At 43.1% G+C, this 18,081-nt stretch overlaps 1 protein-coding gene across 1 annotated transcript in view; it reads left to right on the top strand.

Moving 5' to 3' along the window:
• The first annotated feature begins 15 nt into the window (after nt 1–15).
• Nucleotides 16–18,081, top strand: part of LOC109917925 (regulator of G protein signaling 17) — an 88,397-nt gene continuing 70,331 nt past the window's right edge. Inside the window, exon 1 of the mRNA XM_020517818.2 lies at nt 16–131. The gene's annotated coding sequence lies outside the window, so the exon portion shown is untranslated. The remainder of the gene's footprint in view (nt 132–18,081) is intronic.

Here is an 18,081-nt window from a genome sequence, read left to right as displayed (position 1 = left end):
CTCCCCCGCGTTGGAGCCGGAGCCGGAGCCGCCAGCGGCTGCGGGGCTGATGTGGGCGGACGATCGGGAGCCGGAGCCGCGGTCCCCGAGCAGCGCAGCGCTCGCAACACCGGGAGCAGCAGGCAGCCCAGGTTGGTGCCAGTTTCCTCCCTACCCCTTCCCCCGAATACCGTGAAACCCCCCAACCCCGTCAAGGGGCACTGCCCCCTCCTCAGCCACACGGAAGAAAGTCCAGGAATCTGATCCCAAAATCTGCAAGATGCACAAACGTTGAACTGTTAATCATTTGTTACTCTGATTCGTGTCCCGGTTCCAACTGGGGCTTTCCGCCTTGTTGCTGCAGTTAAAAAGATGCTTTTGTGCAATTGCAGTTTCTTTCTGCTTGCATGTGTATCCATTCCCTCCCTCCGTTTGCCGGGGAAATGATTCAGTTTGTGAGTTCATTGTATTTGGAGATGGTTCAGTCTCTCCCCTTTCTCTCCTTGCCGGGGAATGCCAGTTCCTGCATGTTCTGTCGAAGATGCATCTGTCAGATTTTAAATGGACCAATACTCTAAATGCTGTGTATAACAGGAAAAGAGCACAGATTTGGTACAGACGAAACAGTGGAGCCCTGTTATCAGGAAGGCTGGGCATGGTGGAAGGTGAATTGTACTCACGTATTTAAAGAAAGAGGTTGATGTACCTGGCATCCAAAGCAAGCATTAGCTGGAGAGATTAAAATAATAACATCACACAGTGTGGCTGGGAAAGGTGTGTATCGTTCCTTGCTGGCTGCAGTTGTGTTTATTGCAAACCCTGGTCAAAATACTATTGGGAAGTCTGCAATGTGGAAAGGAGCTAGTGTGGGCTTTTTCTGTCCCCTCCAACCCCTTGTTGTCATTTGAGTTGGTCCCCAGGGGACCAATGTAGTTATTTGTGAGGTTAAATATGTCAGCTTCTGGTGGAAAAATAAGTTGGGTGTGGGGTGGTATATGTTTAAGGAGGGGGAATAAAAATCTCCAGTGGACAACATGCAGTGGGGTGTGAGATCAGCACAAACAGGAGGATGTTATTGCTGGATGCAGAATAAACTTAAATTTAGGAACAGTTTTTTTTGTTTGACACACAGCATCTGCTGACAAGACGTGAAACAATAACCTGCATTTGCGTTGCACCTTTTTAGCAGAGTGAACTGCTTCACTGCAGCATCATCAAACAAGACGTTTTGTTAGGGAAGCAAAGATTGAAATGAGATTTGATAGAGGAGTGTGACAAAAGACCAGGTAGGGGAATGCTTTCCAAACTTTAACCTGCTCTGGTCCCCTTTCGAAGATTGTTGAGGGGTTGAGACCCCTCGCTGAAAGCTGAGATGGCAGAGTGGGCCTGCTAGAGTGGGAACACTGCTGTTCAGACTTGGCTGAAACTCCATTACCAAATCACAACCTAAAACCCCACTTGGGGTCCAAGCGCAGGGAGAGAAACTAAGGCTAAAGCAGTAATTTCTTGGAAATGATTACACTGGTCTTATTAGAGCACCCTGCTAAAGTATGCAACACAAGTTGGACCAGTGTGTCTTATTCTCAAGTTTACCTTTCCTGACCACGACTTCCAGAATTCCTTGAGGTAAGGAGAAAATGTTCTGTTTATGGTAGGGTTGAGAAGCAGAGGACACGGCTTAATATAATCGGGAAAAGAACTGAAGGCACCATGTGGTTAGAAACTGGGATTGAGTTCAATTGCGTATTCAAAAGAGAATTGGATAAGGATTTGAAAGGAAAATGTTGAAACGAGCTTACAGTGAACTGGCACAGGCTTAACAGTCTGAATGAATGGTCTTTTTACTCTGTTGCAAGTAAAGTCATCGAAATCCTGGAGGACCATAGAGAGATAGAGACAGCTGGTGGTGAAATGAACCTGAAGGTCACCACACCTCAGGTGATAGACAAGGTTAAGAAGATGGGGCCTTCCCAGTGACCTCAGACAGTGGAGGAATTGAACTAACTCCGTTGGTATTACTAAGCAGCTGTCCAGCCATCAGAGCTAACCAACCCCTTTTCAATGCAGCAGTCATTCTCAGTAACGAGATATTAAAACTGGTGACCAAAAGCTTGGTCAGATCGGAAAGAATGTTTCCACTGGCAGAGAATGGGCCGTTTCACGGATGTTCCCAACCAGGCGTGACAGAGAAAGCGTGACACAAAGTGAGTGTGAGAGTTGTGAGAAATGCGTTCCACGTGCGAGATGGCTGATGTGCAATTCTCAGCTCTGAGGCATGCTCACTGACTTGTAACAAAAGGCTTGGCATTCACAAAACATGGCACAACATGGCAAGTGTGACACTTCTGTGTTGGACACAAAACTTCAAAGATAATTGGACGTTGGTTTTAAATCATCCATGAGCGAAAAAGGACACTTTTAGTCACAAGTTCACGTATTCTGGAGTGCACTGCCAGAAAGATTGGTGGAAACAAATTCGATAAGAATGTCAAGAAAGAGAATCAGACAGATCCTTTCAAAAATGGAATATCTGCAGATCTATGGGGTAAAAGAAGGGGGTGTGAGATTAATTGACCATCTCCCTTAAAAGGTCGGCTCAGGCACCATGTACCAACTGACCACCTCCTTTTCTGAGATTCTAGACTATAAAGCAGGTCTGCACTGGTAGATTGGAGATACAAATTTGAAGCAAAAAGCCATCTTCATCAAAGTGTGATGAGATGAGATAGTATGGTGCAATAAGTAAGCATGGTATGCTAGATTTTTAGCAAATGATAGATAGATTTGGGGTGAAATTATCTCTCGAGAAGTACACAGCATAAGGCTCATTCACACACACTTCCTGGTGAATTGAGCTGTGGATTCAAAGAACAAGGCCATTCAGCCTATAGTTTCTGTGCCAGCTATTTTACTGGAGCTATCCAGGTCATTGTTCTGACCTTCTGCTCAGGGACAAGAAGGCATAACCTTAATAATTGAGCTTGATTCTTCATGGGTGATGTTAGGGGGTACTTCTTCACACAAATGTGAGCAGGATTCTAGAAATCTCTCCCCCAAATGCTAATGATGATTTATAATTAACTGACATCCCTTTACATTTCTATTATGTCCAAACTTCCCCTTAATGTTCCCATTAGAAGCCTTGATGGGACCTTCAACTCCAGACAATGTTTGAGCTGACTACAGTGAGAGAGGAGGGAAAGTTCTGACGATGAAGACAACCTGTGTAAGACCACTGCAATTAAAAAAAGACTGAGTGAATTCAGAATTTCAAAAACTGAAATCAAAAGGTTTTTGTTAACCAAGGGTGCGAAGGGTTAAGGAAGCAAATTGTGGTTAGATGAAGTTAGGAAGCATCTCAACCATGATCTAAGTCAATGGGCTCAATAGCCTCATCCTTTTCCTAACTGGAGCAACTTATTGTGACACTGAGAATTGAACAGATCAGGGAATCAGTGTGTGAATTGTGGAAAAAGTATATTAATGTGCACATTATCTTAATGATGTGTCAAATGGTTTATTCTAAGTGCATTTTTTTTAATTTAGGAGAAGTTACTTTCATGGGAACTTGTCAATTAATAGTGCACTTATTGCTTAGACTGAACAGTAATGCAGTGGCTATGATGGTTTACTATTGATTTAGAGGGCTGGGCTAGTAATTCACAGGATCAGTTGAAATCCCACCAACAAAATCTAGAAATAGAAATATCACTGAAATAGCATTGTTAGATTATTGTAAAAATTCAGCTTTGTTCCTGGTCAGGCCCACATGTGACCCCTCCTCTCCAAAGTGGCTGAGTAAAGCTTGTATTAAAACGTTGTCCTCAATCATACCCAGGAATGGGTAGTGGTTGCGGGACTTGTCAGTGATGTCCAAATCAGGAGAATGTTTCTATTTCTTAAATTAACTCTATGAGAAGTCTTAGGAATGGATATAAGTCATTGTTATAAACACAGCAGTAGATGTTTCACTCAGAGATAGTAAGAACTGCCGATGCTGGAGTCAGAGATAACACAGTGTGGAGCTGGAGGAACACAGCAGGCCAGGCAGCATCAGAGGAGCAGGAAAGTTGATGTTTGAGGTTGTCAGACCCAGAAATCGGTCGTCTCGGAGGTAGGGTCCCGACCGAAACATTAACTTTCCGGTTCCTCTGATGCTGCCTGGCCTGCTGTGTTCCTCCAGCTCCACACTGTGTTGTCAATTGATGTTTCACATTGTCTCTCTTTTCCCTATATGATTCAATCGCTTTCTCTCCTAAGAAATTATTATTGACTTTTTTTTTCACAAATGCGTGACAGACACTATCTTCACATGCATCAGCAGAGCTTTAGCCGCTTGTTCATTGTATCAGCTCAAGTATTGTCTGCAGTTCTAGGTCCTACACAAGCTTCCAATGAGAGCCCAAAGAGGAGATCAGGAGACAGTGGAAATGTAAATATAGATGTAAGTTTTTTTATAAATTATTGACACCAGGGGAACAACATGCACTTGCAAGTTGTCATAGTGTACGGTAGGGATCCCCAAACTAGTAGCTTAGGCCATTTCTAATCCTTATGTACTTCAGATCAGAGCTGAAGTCAGCTCTTTTTGATGCTGGCATCGATTGATAAACTGGACCTTGAGGTTACTGAAGCACTACAACATTTAAAAGGCATCTAGATGGGTATATGAATAGGAAGGGTTTAGAGGGAAATGGGCCAAATGCTGCCAAATGGGACTACGTTAATTTTGGGCGTGTAGTCAGCATGGATGAGTTGGACTGAAGGGCCCGTGCTGTACACCTCTGTGAATCTATGACTCTAGGCACTGTTTCCTCAATGAATGTATAGTTTCTCAGTAAAGAAACATATCTTTGTAGCAATGTGAAATATATGCAAATGAAAGGAACATGGACATAATTTCTGGACATCATTAAATTGTGAATGGTCAGTTACTGAGCCTATGTTTTCTGATGTACAAAATAGTTTTGGTATGGGGAGGGGAAAGACAGGTTTGAGTCCATCATTTATAGCACCATGCAGTGAACAGAGCCTACCCTGCACAATGACTGTTGACATAGCAAAGTTGAATAGAAATATTGACACAGCAACATACAAAACACATGTTGCCTGCAAAGTGGGACAGAAAATTGTAATGACAGGAGGTTTGTTGACAACGTATAAACGGGAGGCAAACTTTTAATATATAGTACAGTGGTCTAATGGTCATGGTAAATAAAGATTGAAAAAACTGCGGATGCTGTAAATCAGAGACAAAAATGGAAATTGCTGGAAAAGCTCAGCAGGTCTGGCAGCATCTTTGGAAAGAAATCAGAGTTAATGTTTTGGGTTGAGTGATCCTTCCTCAGAACTGAAGTTCCGTTTTTGTCTGTAATGGTCATGGTACTTTGTTAAAATGCCAGTAGTTCTAAATTCAAACTCATCCATTTGGCAGGTTGTACAACTGAATTCAATATACCCAGATAATTTATGGCTAGCACCAAACAACTTCGTTTCTATGCTCAGAGATAGCAAGAACTGCAGATGCTGGAGTCAGAGACAACACAGTGTGGAGCTGGAGGAACGCAGCAGACCAGGCAGCATCAGAGGAGCAGGAAAGCTGTCGTTCCAGGTTGTCAGATCCAGAAATTGGTCATTTCTGAGGAAGGGTCCCGAACCGAAATGTCAACTTTCCTACTCCTCTGATGCTGCCTGGCCTGCTGCGTTCCTCCAGCTCTACACTGTATTATCTTAGTTTCTATGCTGTTTTAACTAAAGCATAAACCTACTTTATAATAAGCTCTTCCTGTAAGTGGTGGATCAGGACATCTGTTACAGGAGTGAATATCATATCAATTTCAATCCATAAATTGAAGATTTCCTCAGATTACTGGGGAGCCTATACATGGAATATTGTAATTTCGTCTGGGAACCTCACCTTTTGAAACATAGGTATGCTGAGAATTTACAAATGTTGAGGGTATTCACACTGTGCCAATTGGATTTGACTTGAACCAGGACTATTCAGTCTTATTTATACATGTATTTGATACATGCTTTGGCTGGAGGTTCAACAGCAATTCACCCAAATGATACTGGGACTAAATGGTCAAATCAAGGAAATGTAGGACAAAAACAAACACAGAAATTGCTGGAGAAACTGAGCAGGCCTGGCACTATCTGTGGAGAGAGAAAAACAAAATTCACATTTTGGTCTGGTATGGTTGCCACCGTTCCCTGGACAACCCTTCCTCACACCCTGCTTCCGCTGTGGTTCACAGGGCTGTGAGTTGTGTCCAACTCTTGTTCTGTACTTCTGCCCTCACCCTTTCCCCTTCTCCACAGAATGACACTAGGTTCTCCTTGTCTTCACTCTCCACCCGATCAGTCTCTGCATTCAAATGATCATCGTCCACCGTTTCTATCACCTTCAGCAGGATACCACATCTTCCCCTTCCACTCCACTGTCAGCATTCTTCAGGGACTGTTCTCTCCATGACACTCTGATCCACTCCTAACACTTTGTCACTCCCCCATGGCATCTTTCCATGCAATTGCAGAAGGCATAACACTCATGCATTCACCTCTACCCTCCTCGCTGTCCAAGGTTCTAAACACCTCTTCCCAATGAGCCAGTGTTTTACTTGTACTTCTTTCAATCTATTCTAGTGTATTTGTTGCTCACAATGTGGCCCCCTCTGCACTGGCGAGACAAAATGTAGACTGCATCAGTGCTTTACTGAACACCTCTGCCCTATCTGTAGGAATGACCCTGACTTCCCAATTGCTTGCCATTCCAATAAATCACCTTGCTGTTATGCTAACCTGAGAGTTAACGTTTCGCATCCAGTGACGATCCTTCAGAATAGATTGTGAAACTCATGATTGCCCACTGCTAATGGCTTAGGAAGCCACTAAAATGTACCTAAATTCTACAAAAGAATAATAAACCACCCCCATCAATTAAGGATTTGGAAATGAAAATGGCATACATATCCCTGACAACCCCACTAAGTCCTCCATAATTACGGTTTGTGCCAAAGTTGCGAGACCTGTCCCACAGCCTAACATAATCATACTCACAGAATCGTATCCAAAATGCCACCATCACTATCTCTGGATGTATCCTGCCACACCAGCAGGGCAGAAGCAGCAGAGGTGGTGGCACAGTGGGATACAGTTAGGAGGGAATTGCCTTGGGAGTCCTCAACATTGACTCCAGATGCCATGAAGTTTCACAACATCAAGCATAAGCAAGGAAAGCTCCTGCTGATTACTACCTGCTGATTCTTTGGCTGATGAATCAATGTGAATAGCATGGAGGATGTGCTGAGGGTGGCTAATGTGCAGTATGTACCCTGGATGGGGAAACACCAATGTCTATCACCAAAGGTGGCTCAGCAGCAGCACTACTGATTGAGCTGGTTAAGTCCGAAAGGACATGGCTGCTAGACTGGGTATGTGGTGTGTATTAAGGGAAACCAAGGGAAAAACATACTTGGCACTCACCTTTATTAATCTATGTGTAGCAGATACATCTATCCACAACTGTATCAGTAAGAGTGACCACCCCAGTGTCCTTTTGGAGATGAATTCCTAGCTTTACATTGAGAATTCCCTCCATTGTGTTGTACAGAAATATCACTATGCTAAATGGGATAGATTTTGAATAGATTTAGCAACTAAACACTGGGTATCCATGAGATGTTGTCAGCCACCAGCAGTGCAGAATTATACTCAAACATGAGCATGGTCTTGCATATCCCCCACTCTACTGTTACTATCAAGCCAGGAGCAACACAAGGCATACCTAATAATGTGTAGTCACCCTGGTGAAGCTACAAAACAGGACTGCCTCCATGCTGTGCAGCATTAGCAGCAAGTGATAGATAGAGCTAAATGATCACACAACCAACATATCAGATCTAAGCTTTGAAATCCTGACATTTATAGTCATGAATAGTGGTGGGCAATTAAACAATTCACCATACAAATATCTCCTCAACAATCAGTGAGTCCCGCACATCAGCATTTGGGAAAATCTTCAGCCAGAAGTGTCAAGTAGATGATCCATCTCGGCCTCCTCCACAGGTCCCCAGCATTGCAGATGCCAGCGATCAGCCAATTCCACATGAAAACAAGAAAAACTTCCAAGATGGCAATGACGGGATGGGCAGCATTTGGCTCCTGAGCACAAGGCTCGGTCACTCATGGCCCATGCGATGGGTTCTGCCACATCCACATGGCTTCATTGTTGTCTTTCCAGCTTGGTTGCATTTTATTTTTGGTTTTGGTTGCCCTGGGGCGTCCTCCTGCATGAGGCTGGGGCCCTGTGTATCTCCATCCCTGTTCCATCTTAGGTGGTGGCGTTGGAGAACGAGCCAAGACCCTGTCGGTAGATGCCCAGTGTCGGAGGATGTATGGGACCCGTGCAGCGTGACTATCTCCAGCTCAGAGGCGATGGTGCCGGTGGCAGCAGGAAAGCACGTTGCCAGGACCCCGGGGACAATGTTGGATGGTGGTGGCTGGAGGAGCAGAGAGAGTGTGACATCTACAGAGAGTGAAAGGTGAACTTTTGAAGCTGTTTCAGTTTTAATGATATCAATTTAATATTAATTTTTTCAGTATTTTGTCATTTATACCATTTATTCAGTAATTTATTCTGTAATCCAAAGATGGCACTAGAACATGATGCCATTATCCATTTTTCACTGTATATTGGTACAAATGACAATATATTAAATAAAAGTTAAAGGCACTGGATACTGCAAGGGATGTGGGCCCTGAGAACATTCTGGCAATATGACTGGGGACTTAGTAGCCCCCTAGCCAACCTATCGCAGTACCGCTACAACACTGGCTTCTACCTGGCAATGTGGAAAATTGCCCAGTTATATCCTATACACTAAAAAGCTAGACAAATCAACCCAGCCAATTACCGCCCCATCAATCTACTCTTAATCATCAGCAAAGTGATGATAGGTGTTGTTGACAGTGCTATCAAGTGGCATTTAGCCAACACTAACCTGATCACTGATGCTCAGTTCGGCCTTTTCCTTCAGTACATCTTGGTGCGAATGAGTTGAACTTAAGAGGGGAGTAGAGGATGACTCCCCAAAACATCAAAGCTTCATTTGGCCAATTGTAGTATCAAGGAGCCCGAGCAAAACTGCACTCAGTGGGATTCAGGGAGATAACTGGCTGAAGTCATATCTGGCACATAGGAAAATGGTTTTGCAAACATTCAGGCTTCTACCAACAAATGGCAAGTAACATTGGCACCACACAGTGCCAGGCAATGGCAATATGATAAACTTGATTGCCTTAATGCTTTCTCAAGCTTTAATATTACAGAGCATCAGGGAACAATAGCACATCATTTTTAAGAGAACTTGCAGGCCTGACTTACCTTGCATTCAGAAGCAGAAAAAAAATGTAACTAATACTATCACTTTCATTAAGTGATAGCTTGTAACTAATATTATTTGTCTTGAATGTGGACGCATTGCCAAGCTATTTGTCCATGTTAGGTTATCAGTAGGATATCTTTGTAGTTGATCTCCAGCTCTGGCCTAGTAAATAGTGAGTTGTTCATAGCTCATGGGCTGCTTAAGTCAACACTTTTAGCCCATACCTGAATTCCATTATGAATCTGATGGTAAACGCTACAGTCTGTTTATCGTAGGCAGACCCACCATACTGTTCGGAGAGTATTCCAGGATTTTGTCCCAACAATGGAAAAGGAGCAATGATGTATTTCTTAGTCACAATGATGTGAAGCTTTGAGGATTACTTGCAGTTAGTGGTGTTCCCATGCAAGCGCAGCCTTTTCCATTCTGCCTGGTAGAGGTCACAAGTTCAGGAGATGCTGTTGAGGGATCCTTGACAGGTTGTGCAGTGCATCTCGTACATAATAAACACTGCTGCCACTGTGCATTGCTGTGGGGGGGATGAATATTTAAGGAAAAGTAAAGTGCTGTGGATGCTGGAGATCTGAAATAAATCAGAAAATGCTCGAGAAATTCAGCATGTCTGCTAGTATCAGTGAATATTTAAGATGATGTAGCGATGCTTTATTCTGGATGATGTTGAACATCTTGAGCATTTTTGAAGCTATCCAGGCAAGTGGTGAATGTCCCGTCACGTGCCTGACTTGTGCCTTTTACATGATGGACTGTCTTTGGACAGTTAGGACATGAGTTACTGGTCACAGAATACCAAACCTTTGACTTGTATTTGTCACCACACTGTTTTCATGGCTGGTCCATTTTCATTTTGAGCCATGATTTCAATGTTTCTTGATTGTGGTGGATTCTATAATGAAACTCCATTGAACAGCAATGAACGTTGGGCTGTAAGAGAGCTTTCTTACTGATTCCTATTGACTCAGGTTTTTGCAAGGGCTCCTTGATGCCACACTGTCAAATGCAACACTGGTTTTAAGAGCAGTCTGTTTCACTTCACCTCTGGAATTAAGCTCTTTTGTCCATATTTGAACCATATTGAGGTAAGGAGCTGAGTAGCTTTGGCAGAACCCAAATTGAGCATCAGTGAGCAGGTTATTGCTGTGTAAATGCATCTTGATAGCGCTCTTGATGAGACCTTCCATCACTTTATTTATGATTCAGAGTAGACTACTGGGGAAGTAATGGATTGGATTGAAATTGTTATGTTTTCTGTGGACAGGGCATTTCTGGGCATCTTTCCAAATTGTGAAGTCTAGTTAGTTGTTTATTTGTCCACTGCCATTCACAACTGGCTGTGGCCAGACAACATTTCATCAGAAGTTTGTAGGATGGCTGAGCTTTGTGTATCGCATGCTGTCTTTGCTATTTAGGATGTACACAGACCTTTGCTGTAGCTTCACCAGGTTGGCATCTCACCTTTGGTATGCCTGGTGCTGTACCTAAAGTGGTCTCTCACATGTTTCCTTGAAATGGTATGTTCAGATGAAGGGCCAAATCCCTTATTACATAAGATCTGAAGAAATAGGAGCAAGTGTAGGCCATTCAGCCCCTCATGTCTGGTCCTCCACTCAATATGATCCTGGCAGATATGACTGTGGCTGTAACTCCACTTTCCTGTTTGTAAACCGTTGATTCCCTTGTTAACAAAAAATCTTTCTAATTTAGTCTTGAGTATTTTCAATGGCCCAGTCCCTGCTGCTTTCTGGGAAAGGGAATTCCAAACATTGATAACCATCTAACATAAAAAGATTTCTCCTTATCTCTGACTTAAATATGAGAGATGCTTATTTTTAAAATGCTGTCCCCTACTTCTGAATCCCTTATGAGGGAAAACACAATCTGAGCTTTAACTCTGTCAAGCCCTCTCAGAATCTTCAGTGTTTTACTAAGATCACTTTTTGTCCTTAAAATCATAGGATCCCTACAGTGCAGATAGAGACCCTTTGGCCCATCAAGTCTGCAATCCTCCAGAGAGCATCCCACCCTATCCCTGTAACCCCACATTTGCCGTGGTTAACCCACCTAGCTTATGGGGCAATTTAGCATGGCCCATCCACCTAACCTGCACAGCCAGTGGAAAACCATGCAGACATGGGGTGAATGTGCAAACTCCATCTTCTCCCAAGACAGTCACCCAAGGCTGGGATTGAACCTGGCAGTCTGGTGCTCTGAGGCAACAATGCTAACCACTGAACCACCATGCCATCCAGTAATCTTATGAAGTCCAACGATTACAGGCCCAATGTGCTCAATGTTTCGTCATAAGACAAAGCCCTACATCCCAGGAATCAGGTGCATGAACCATTCTTGACATTGGAAAGGATTGAAAACCTGCTGAGCTTTTCCAGCAACTTCTGTTTTTGTTTCTGATTTACAGCTTCCACAGTTCTTTTGGATTTTTTAAAAGAAATATTGGCAGTTTACTATTCAAGCCTCTTGACCATAATATGAATGCAACCTCCTTGAAATCATGACAACGATCCAGGGTTTTTGACTCAGAGGCATGGATGCTAACTAGTTATTAGATTTCTTTGAGAAGGTAACAAACAAGATAGATGAAGAGGAACTAGTCGATGTAATACATGTGGATCTCCAAAAGGTGTTTGGTAAGCTACAATATAAGACACTATTTAATAAGATTAGGACCCCTGGTGTTGGAGGTAGTATGTTAACATGGAAAGGGGATTGGTTAAGAAGTAGAAACCAAGTGATTTGGGACAAAAGGGGCATTTTCAGGGTGACAACCTGTAACTAGTGGAGTGCCACAGGAACAATTATTTACAATATATGTTAATGACTTGAGGAAAATGAAGTTACCATTGTCAAGTTTGCAAATCTCACAAAAAATGGTGGGAAGGCATGCACTGAGGATGATGCAAAGAGTGTACAGAGGGATATAGATAGATTAAGTGAGTGGGCAAAAACCTGGTAGATGGAATATAATAGGGGAAATTGTGAGGCCATTCACTTTGTCAGGAAGGTTAAAGGAACTGAATACTATATAAATGGAGAAAGACTGCAGAAAGCTGCAGCATTGAGGGCCTTGGGGGTCCTCATGCATAAATCACAAAAAGCTAGCAATTCAAGTTCAGCAGGTAGGGAAGGCAAATGGAATGTTGGCTTTCAATTTAAAGGGAATGGAGTGTAAAAATATGGAAATCTTGCTCAAATTATATAAGACACGAGTCAAACTATAACAGTTTCAGGCCCCTTATGTAGGAAAGATAAACTGTCATTAGAGGCAGTGCAGAGCAGGTTCACTAGACTAACACCAGGTATTGAGGGACTCTCCAATGACAAGAGATTGAGTAGGCTGACCCTGTATCAGTGCAGCTTCAAAGAATGTGAGAAGATTTATTGAAATATAAGATTCTTGACAGGGTAGGTGTGGAGAGTCTGGGACCAGAGGACATCATCTCAGAAAAAGGTGTTGCCTATTCTCACAGAGATGAGGAAGAATTACTTCTCTCAAAAGGTTCTGAATCTGTGGAGATCTTCACTGCAGAGAGTTGTCAACACTGGGTCCTTAAGCATGTTCAAGACTGAGACAGCCAAATTTTAATCAATAAGGGGCTCAAAGGTTATGGGGAAAAAGGCAGGTGTTGAGGATTAACAGATCAGCTGTGATCTCATTCAATGACACAACTGATTCGATGATCTGAATGGCCTACTTCATCTCCTGTGTCTTGTCGTCAAGTGGGCTAAGGTCTATCAATAAGATGAGTGATCAGGTAATCTACCTTTGGTGTTGATTGTGGGATGAATTTTGCCAGTACACTTGGACAACTCCTTCTGTCCTCAGGATAGTATCATGGGGCCTTTGGTGAAGAACAGCCCGCTGGGTCTTTTCAGACATACAATGAGATCCTTGTTGTTCGGAATCCTAACTCCATTCACTTAGCTTTGCTTCAGACTCTTTTCTAACAAGGAAAGAGAATGCCTGCCTTTGCCATCAAGGCCTCATTTAACCGAGTGTTAACATCAAGGACACCCCGTAAAATGGGGGGCAAAGAAAATCAGGAGGAAAGTCTCCTCTGGTTGGAGTCATACCTGGCACATAGGAAGATCGTTGTGGTTGTTGGAGGTCAGTCATCTCAGTTCCAGGACATCTCTGCAGGAGGTCCTCAGGATAGTATCCTAGGCCCAATCATCTTTCGCTGCTGGACTCGCCATTATAAGTACACTGGCTACAAGCGTAGGTCAGAGGCTGAGAATGTTGTAGCGAGAAACTCACCTCCTCACTCCCCAGAGTTGTCCACCATCTACAAGGCACAAGTCAGGAGTGTGATGGAATGCTCCCCACCTGCCTGGATGGGTGTGGCTCCAACAACACTCAAGAAGCTCAACACCATCCAGGACAAAGCAGCCCATTTGATTGACACCACACCCACAAAAATCCATTCCCTCTGCTACCAACACGCGGGAGCAGAGGTGTGTGCTATCTACAAGATATACTGCAGAAGTTTGGAGTAGGGCTTTGAAAATGTCTGATATTAGTGGTTGAAGCCAAATAACTACCAAGGTTAACAATTTCACTGAATGGACGGGTGAAGGAAAATGACCAAGGAATATGGAAACAGTTTGGCTCAATACGATTGAAACTATATGCGGACATGGACAGTAAATGGCACACAGATTAGTTGGGCTGAATGGTCTGTTGAATTCTAATTACCAGCAACTGCACCATAAGATTGTGAGTGGTAAAGAATGAGATGGTCGCAATGTAGTTTTGTTACCGGACTAATAAATCAGGCCAAAGATCTGATAGAAGCAATTTCCAATCCCACAACAGCAGCATTGTAGATTAAGAGATAGTAGGAACTGCAGATGCTGGAGAATCCGAGACAACAAGGTGTAGAGCTGGGTGAACGCAGCAGGCCAAGCAGCATCAGAGGAGCAGGAAGGCTGACGTTTCGGGCCTAGACCCTTCTTCAGAAGGTAGATTAAATTCTGTTTGTGAAATAAATCTGAATCAAAATGCTTCGCGCGCCATGAAACTAACAGATTGTTGTAAAAACCCAACTGGATTGTTAAAGTGACTTTAGGGAAGTAAACCTGCCACCTCATTGATTTGACCAAATGTGACATCAGACCCAGAGCGACCTGTCAAATGATTCTGAAAATACCTAGAAATACTCAAGCTCACTATCGCCTCCTTCAGTGCAATAGGTGTGGGACAATAATGCAGGTCTTGCCAGTGATGCCACCTCCCTTTAATGAACAAATGAAAATTCCTCTTCCTGGCAGCTGTGTGCAGTGCATTCCCAACATCCCCATACCACTACCACCACCAACCACTCTCAAGTGGAGCGGAGGTGTGACTCAGGCCTGTCTAATGATTCCGCGTTCCTTGAAAGCTTCCCAGTCCCAGCATATTAGGCATTACGTATTATATACATCATGAAAGAAGACAGGTCATGGTCAGCAACATTAGTGACATGGATGTTTTCAAATCAACCTGCTGAGAGATGATGTTAAACACTGCTGGAGCAGGTGGGACTTGAACCCAGGTCTCCAGGTTGAGAGATATGGGCACTAACAATGAATCAGAGGAGCCCAGCATTTATGAGATGTAAATGATATGATAAAAATTCAAAGCTGAAGGGCATTGATTTTTGAAGTACACAGAGCACTAATGACTTACTCTTGTGGCGCTGTGGTAGTATCTCTACCTCTGAGTCAGGAGATCTGAGTTCCAGTCCCACCTGTCCCAGAGGGCCTTTGGCAGGTTGATTACAAAACACCTAGGGCACTTAAAAAGAGGGCCGCTTGTGTGGCACGTAGGAGACAAACATTTGTAACAATGAGTTCTGAGGAAGGGTCACTGGACGCAAAACATTAACTCTCATTTCTCTCCACAGTTGTCAGTCCAGCTGAGCTTTTCCAGCAATTTCTGTTTTAGTCTCTTGTATTTGTAATGCTGCACTTTGCCGATAAACCTGTTATCAAGGAAAACCAATTAGAGTCATATTTCACACTTTACCAACAGGATGAGGATACATTGTACAATCAGGAGCCAATGTTGATTGATTTCCCATGTAAGTCAAAATGCCCAATCTTTATGATCCCTGGAAAATCTGAATTAACAGCCAGTGAGAAGTTGGGTGGAGTGGATTGAGGAACATGAGGAGAAAGTGGATAGTTCAGACTGAGAGACAATGGGAAAGATGGGTAGGATTGAGGAATATAGGGAAAAGGTGCGTGTGTTGCTTTAAGAGATATAAGCAAAAGTGGTTTGAATAAAGGAATAGGGGATAAGGTGATTGTATTCACATCAAGGGGTATGAGGAGATAGTTGCTGGTTTAGATTGAGGAATATGGAAGAAGGTGGTTTCGACTGAAGGGTGAAAGAGAAGAGGAAATTCCTGTTGAACAGTAGGCCAGATGCTCGAGTTTCAGCTCCCACTAAAGACCCTGAAGACTACAGGCACCCATTTAGTAACAGAAACAGAAATTGCTGGAAAAGCTTAGCAGGTCTGGCAGCATCTGTGGAGAGAAATCAGAGTTAACGTTTTGGGTCCAGTGACCCTTCCTCAGAACAGTCACTCTTTACTCTTAAATGTTTCCAATTATAACATTTTCAGTCAATAGGTTGGAAGGTTGAGAACATACCTAATGTTTTTCTTTCATAAATGCGATTTCTGAAGAACGGTCACTGGAAGCAAAACAGTAACTTGATTTCCCTCCATAGATGCTACCAGATTTGCTGATTTTTTCCTGCAATTTCTATTTATGTTTCTGATTTCCAGCACCCACAGTTCTTTCTGTTTTTGTTCAATTGAGGTCCTTGGCCAAACAGGTTGCTTATCAACTTGCAAGTTCTTTTAATGCACCTTGATTTGAGCCATTAGCTTCTAGTCAGCCAGAACCATGTATTAGCTGCAGTGCAACAGCGTCCCCAAGATATCGGACTCCAGACGACGTTTTATTGCCATGGAATGTACTTATGAAAGCCTCCTCCTTGCTTCTTCCAGAAGAGAAGGGAAGGTGGATGAGATTGGATTTGAGTGATATGCGGTGAAGATATAGAGGCCAAATTCAGGAATATTGAGAGAAAACTGATTTAAGAGACTGGTGACCAGAATGGATTGAGTTGATAGGGAAGGGGGGAGCAATCAAACATGCATCATGTTCTTTGGACTTAATACTAAGTCTCTTTTAATGTTGCAATTCACATCCAGCTGGATTTATTTGCTAGCATCTCTATATTCATGTAAACTCCAAAGAAAATGAATGTCGCAGATGTTGTACATTAAACTGGGGAACACAAATTGCTCCTAAACAAAATATTTATATGACAAAAAACACATTTATTAAAAAATACGAATTACAAACAATATGCCTTCTCAACCTTCCAAGCCATTGACTCAAAATGTTACGATTGGAAATGTTTGAGAGTAAACACTGTAGAAAGCTGTAATTACTGACATGTTTTGATGAGTAGGATTTTAGACAATGTGTAATATATCTGACAAATTGAGGGTACTAACCCTTTGATGGATTTGAGACACGTCAGAAAGTTGCAGGCCAAAACAATGCTGGAACTCACAATCTCTGAAGCCTCTAATGTCTGCCTGACCCATTTTTGTCACCTTGCCACTTAACTATGTCTTCACCTTTAACTGCCAACTGTTGACAAGGGGTCAGTTCCGCAGAATCCAGTGGAGGGATTGTGATTAATTGGAGAGCTACAGATGCTGATCTGTCACCATCTGAATGGTTAGTAAGAATCCAGGCCAGGGTAGACATGTAACTGAGGTGCCTCTTGGCTTTCCCAGTTACATAAACATGTATGAGGCATAAATCACACGGTGTAATGTTAAAGAGGGGGAGGGGAGCTATCAATCGAGTGCCAGCTTTTTGAAAGATGTTTTTCAATTTGCCATGCCTCTGCTTTCTGCTCACTCCCCCATTCCGACTCTGCAAACATTTCCTTCATAAATAAACTTATTAACATGGGAGAACACGCTGATCTTCAGAGTCGTGTTGTGGGATCTTTCAACTTTCATCTTTGAGGGAAGATGAGGCCTTGGCTTAATGCCACCTCCTGAAGATGCCACCTCTGACAGTACAGCACTCCCTCAGAATTGGGAGCGGACTGGATTCTAGGGAGGAAGGCAAGGAAATGGGTCTCAGACCCAAGCCTTCTGATTCAGACTAAAAGTGCTGCACTCTCTAGTATGCAATAAGGGATTAGCTTGTGGTAAAAATCTAGAGTCCAGACTGACATGAGTCAAGTCTACAAGTCCGAGTTTGTAAACAGACCCCACGTGAAGTTACTTTACAGCATAACACAAGCAATGAATTGTAACAGCAGCTTAGGACTGTGTATGTCTCAAAGTGCCAAAGAAAACAAAACACACACAATTTGTTTTAAAAGACAAATCTTTTCTACAAATGGAATTAAGGAAATCCTAACCAGATCATGTGTGTGTGGGGATGTGTGTGGGTGTCGGTGTGTGTGTGTACACGCAGTGTGTATGTGTGTGTGTACATGCAGTGTGTATGTGTGTGTGTACATGCAGTGTGAATGTGTGTGTGTGTACACGCAGTGTGTATGTGTGTGTGTACACGCAGTGTGTGTGTGTACACGCAGTGTGTGTGTACATGCAGTGTGTGTGTGTGTACACGCAGTGTGTGTGTGTGTACACGCAGT

Source organism: Rhincodon typus, chromosome 9 (assembly GCF_021869965.1).
Source record: "Rhincodon typus isolate 14 chromosome 9, sRhiTyp1.1, whole genome shotgun sequence".
NCBI classification, from domain to species: Eukaryota; Metazoa; Chordata; class Chondrichthyes; order Orectolobiformes; family Rhincodontidae; genus Rhincodon; species Rhincodon typus.
Note: the sequence above shows the minus strand (reverse complement) of the source record. Positions and strands in the feature narration are given on the sequence as shown.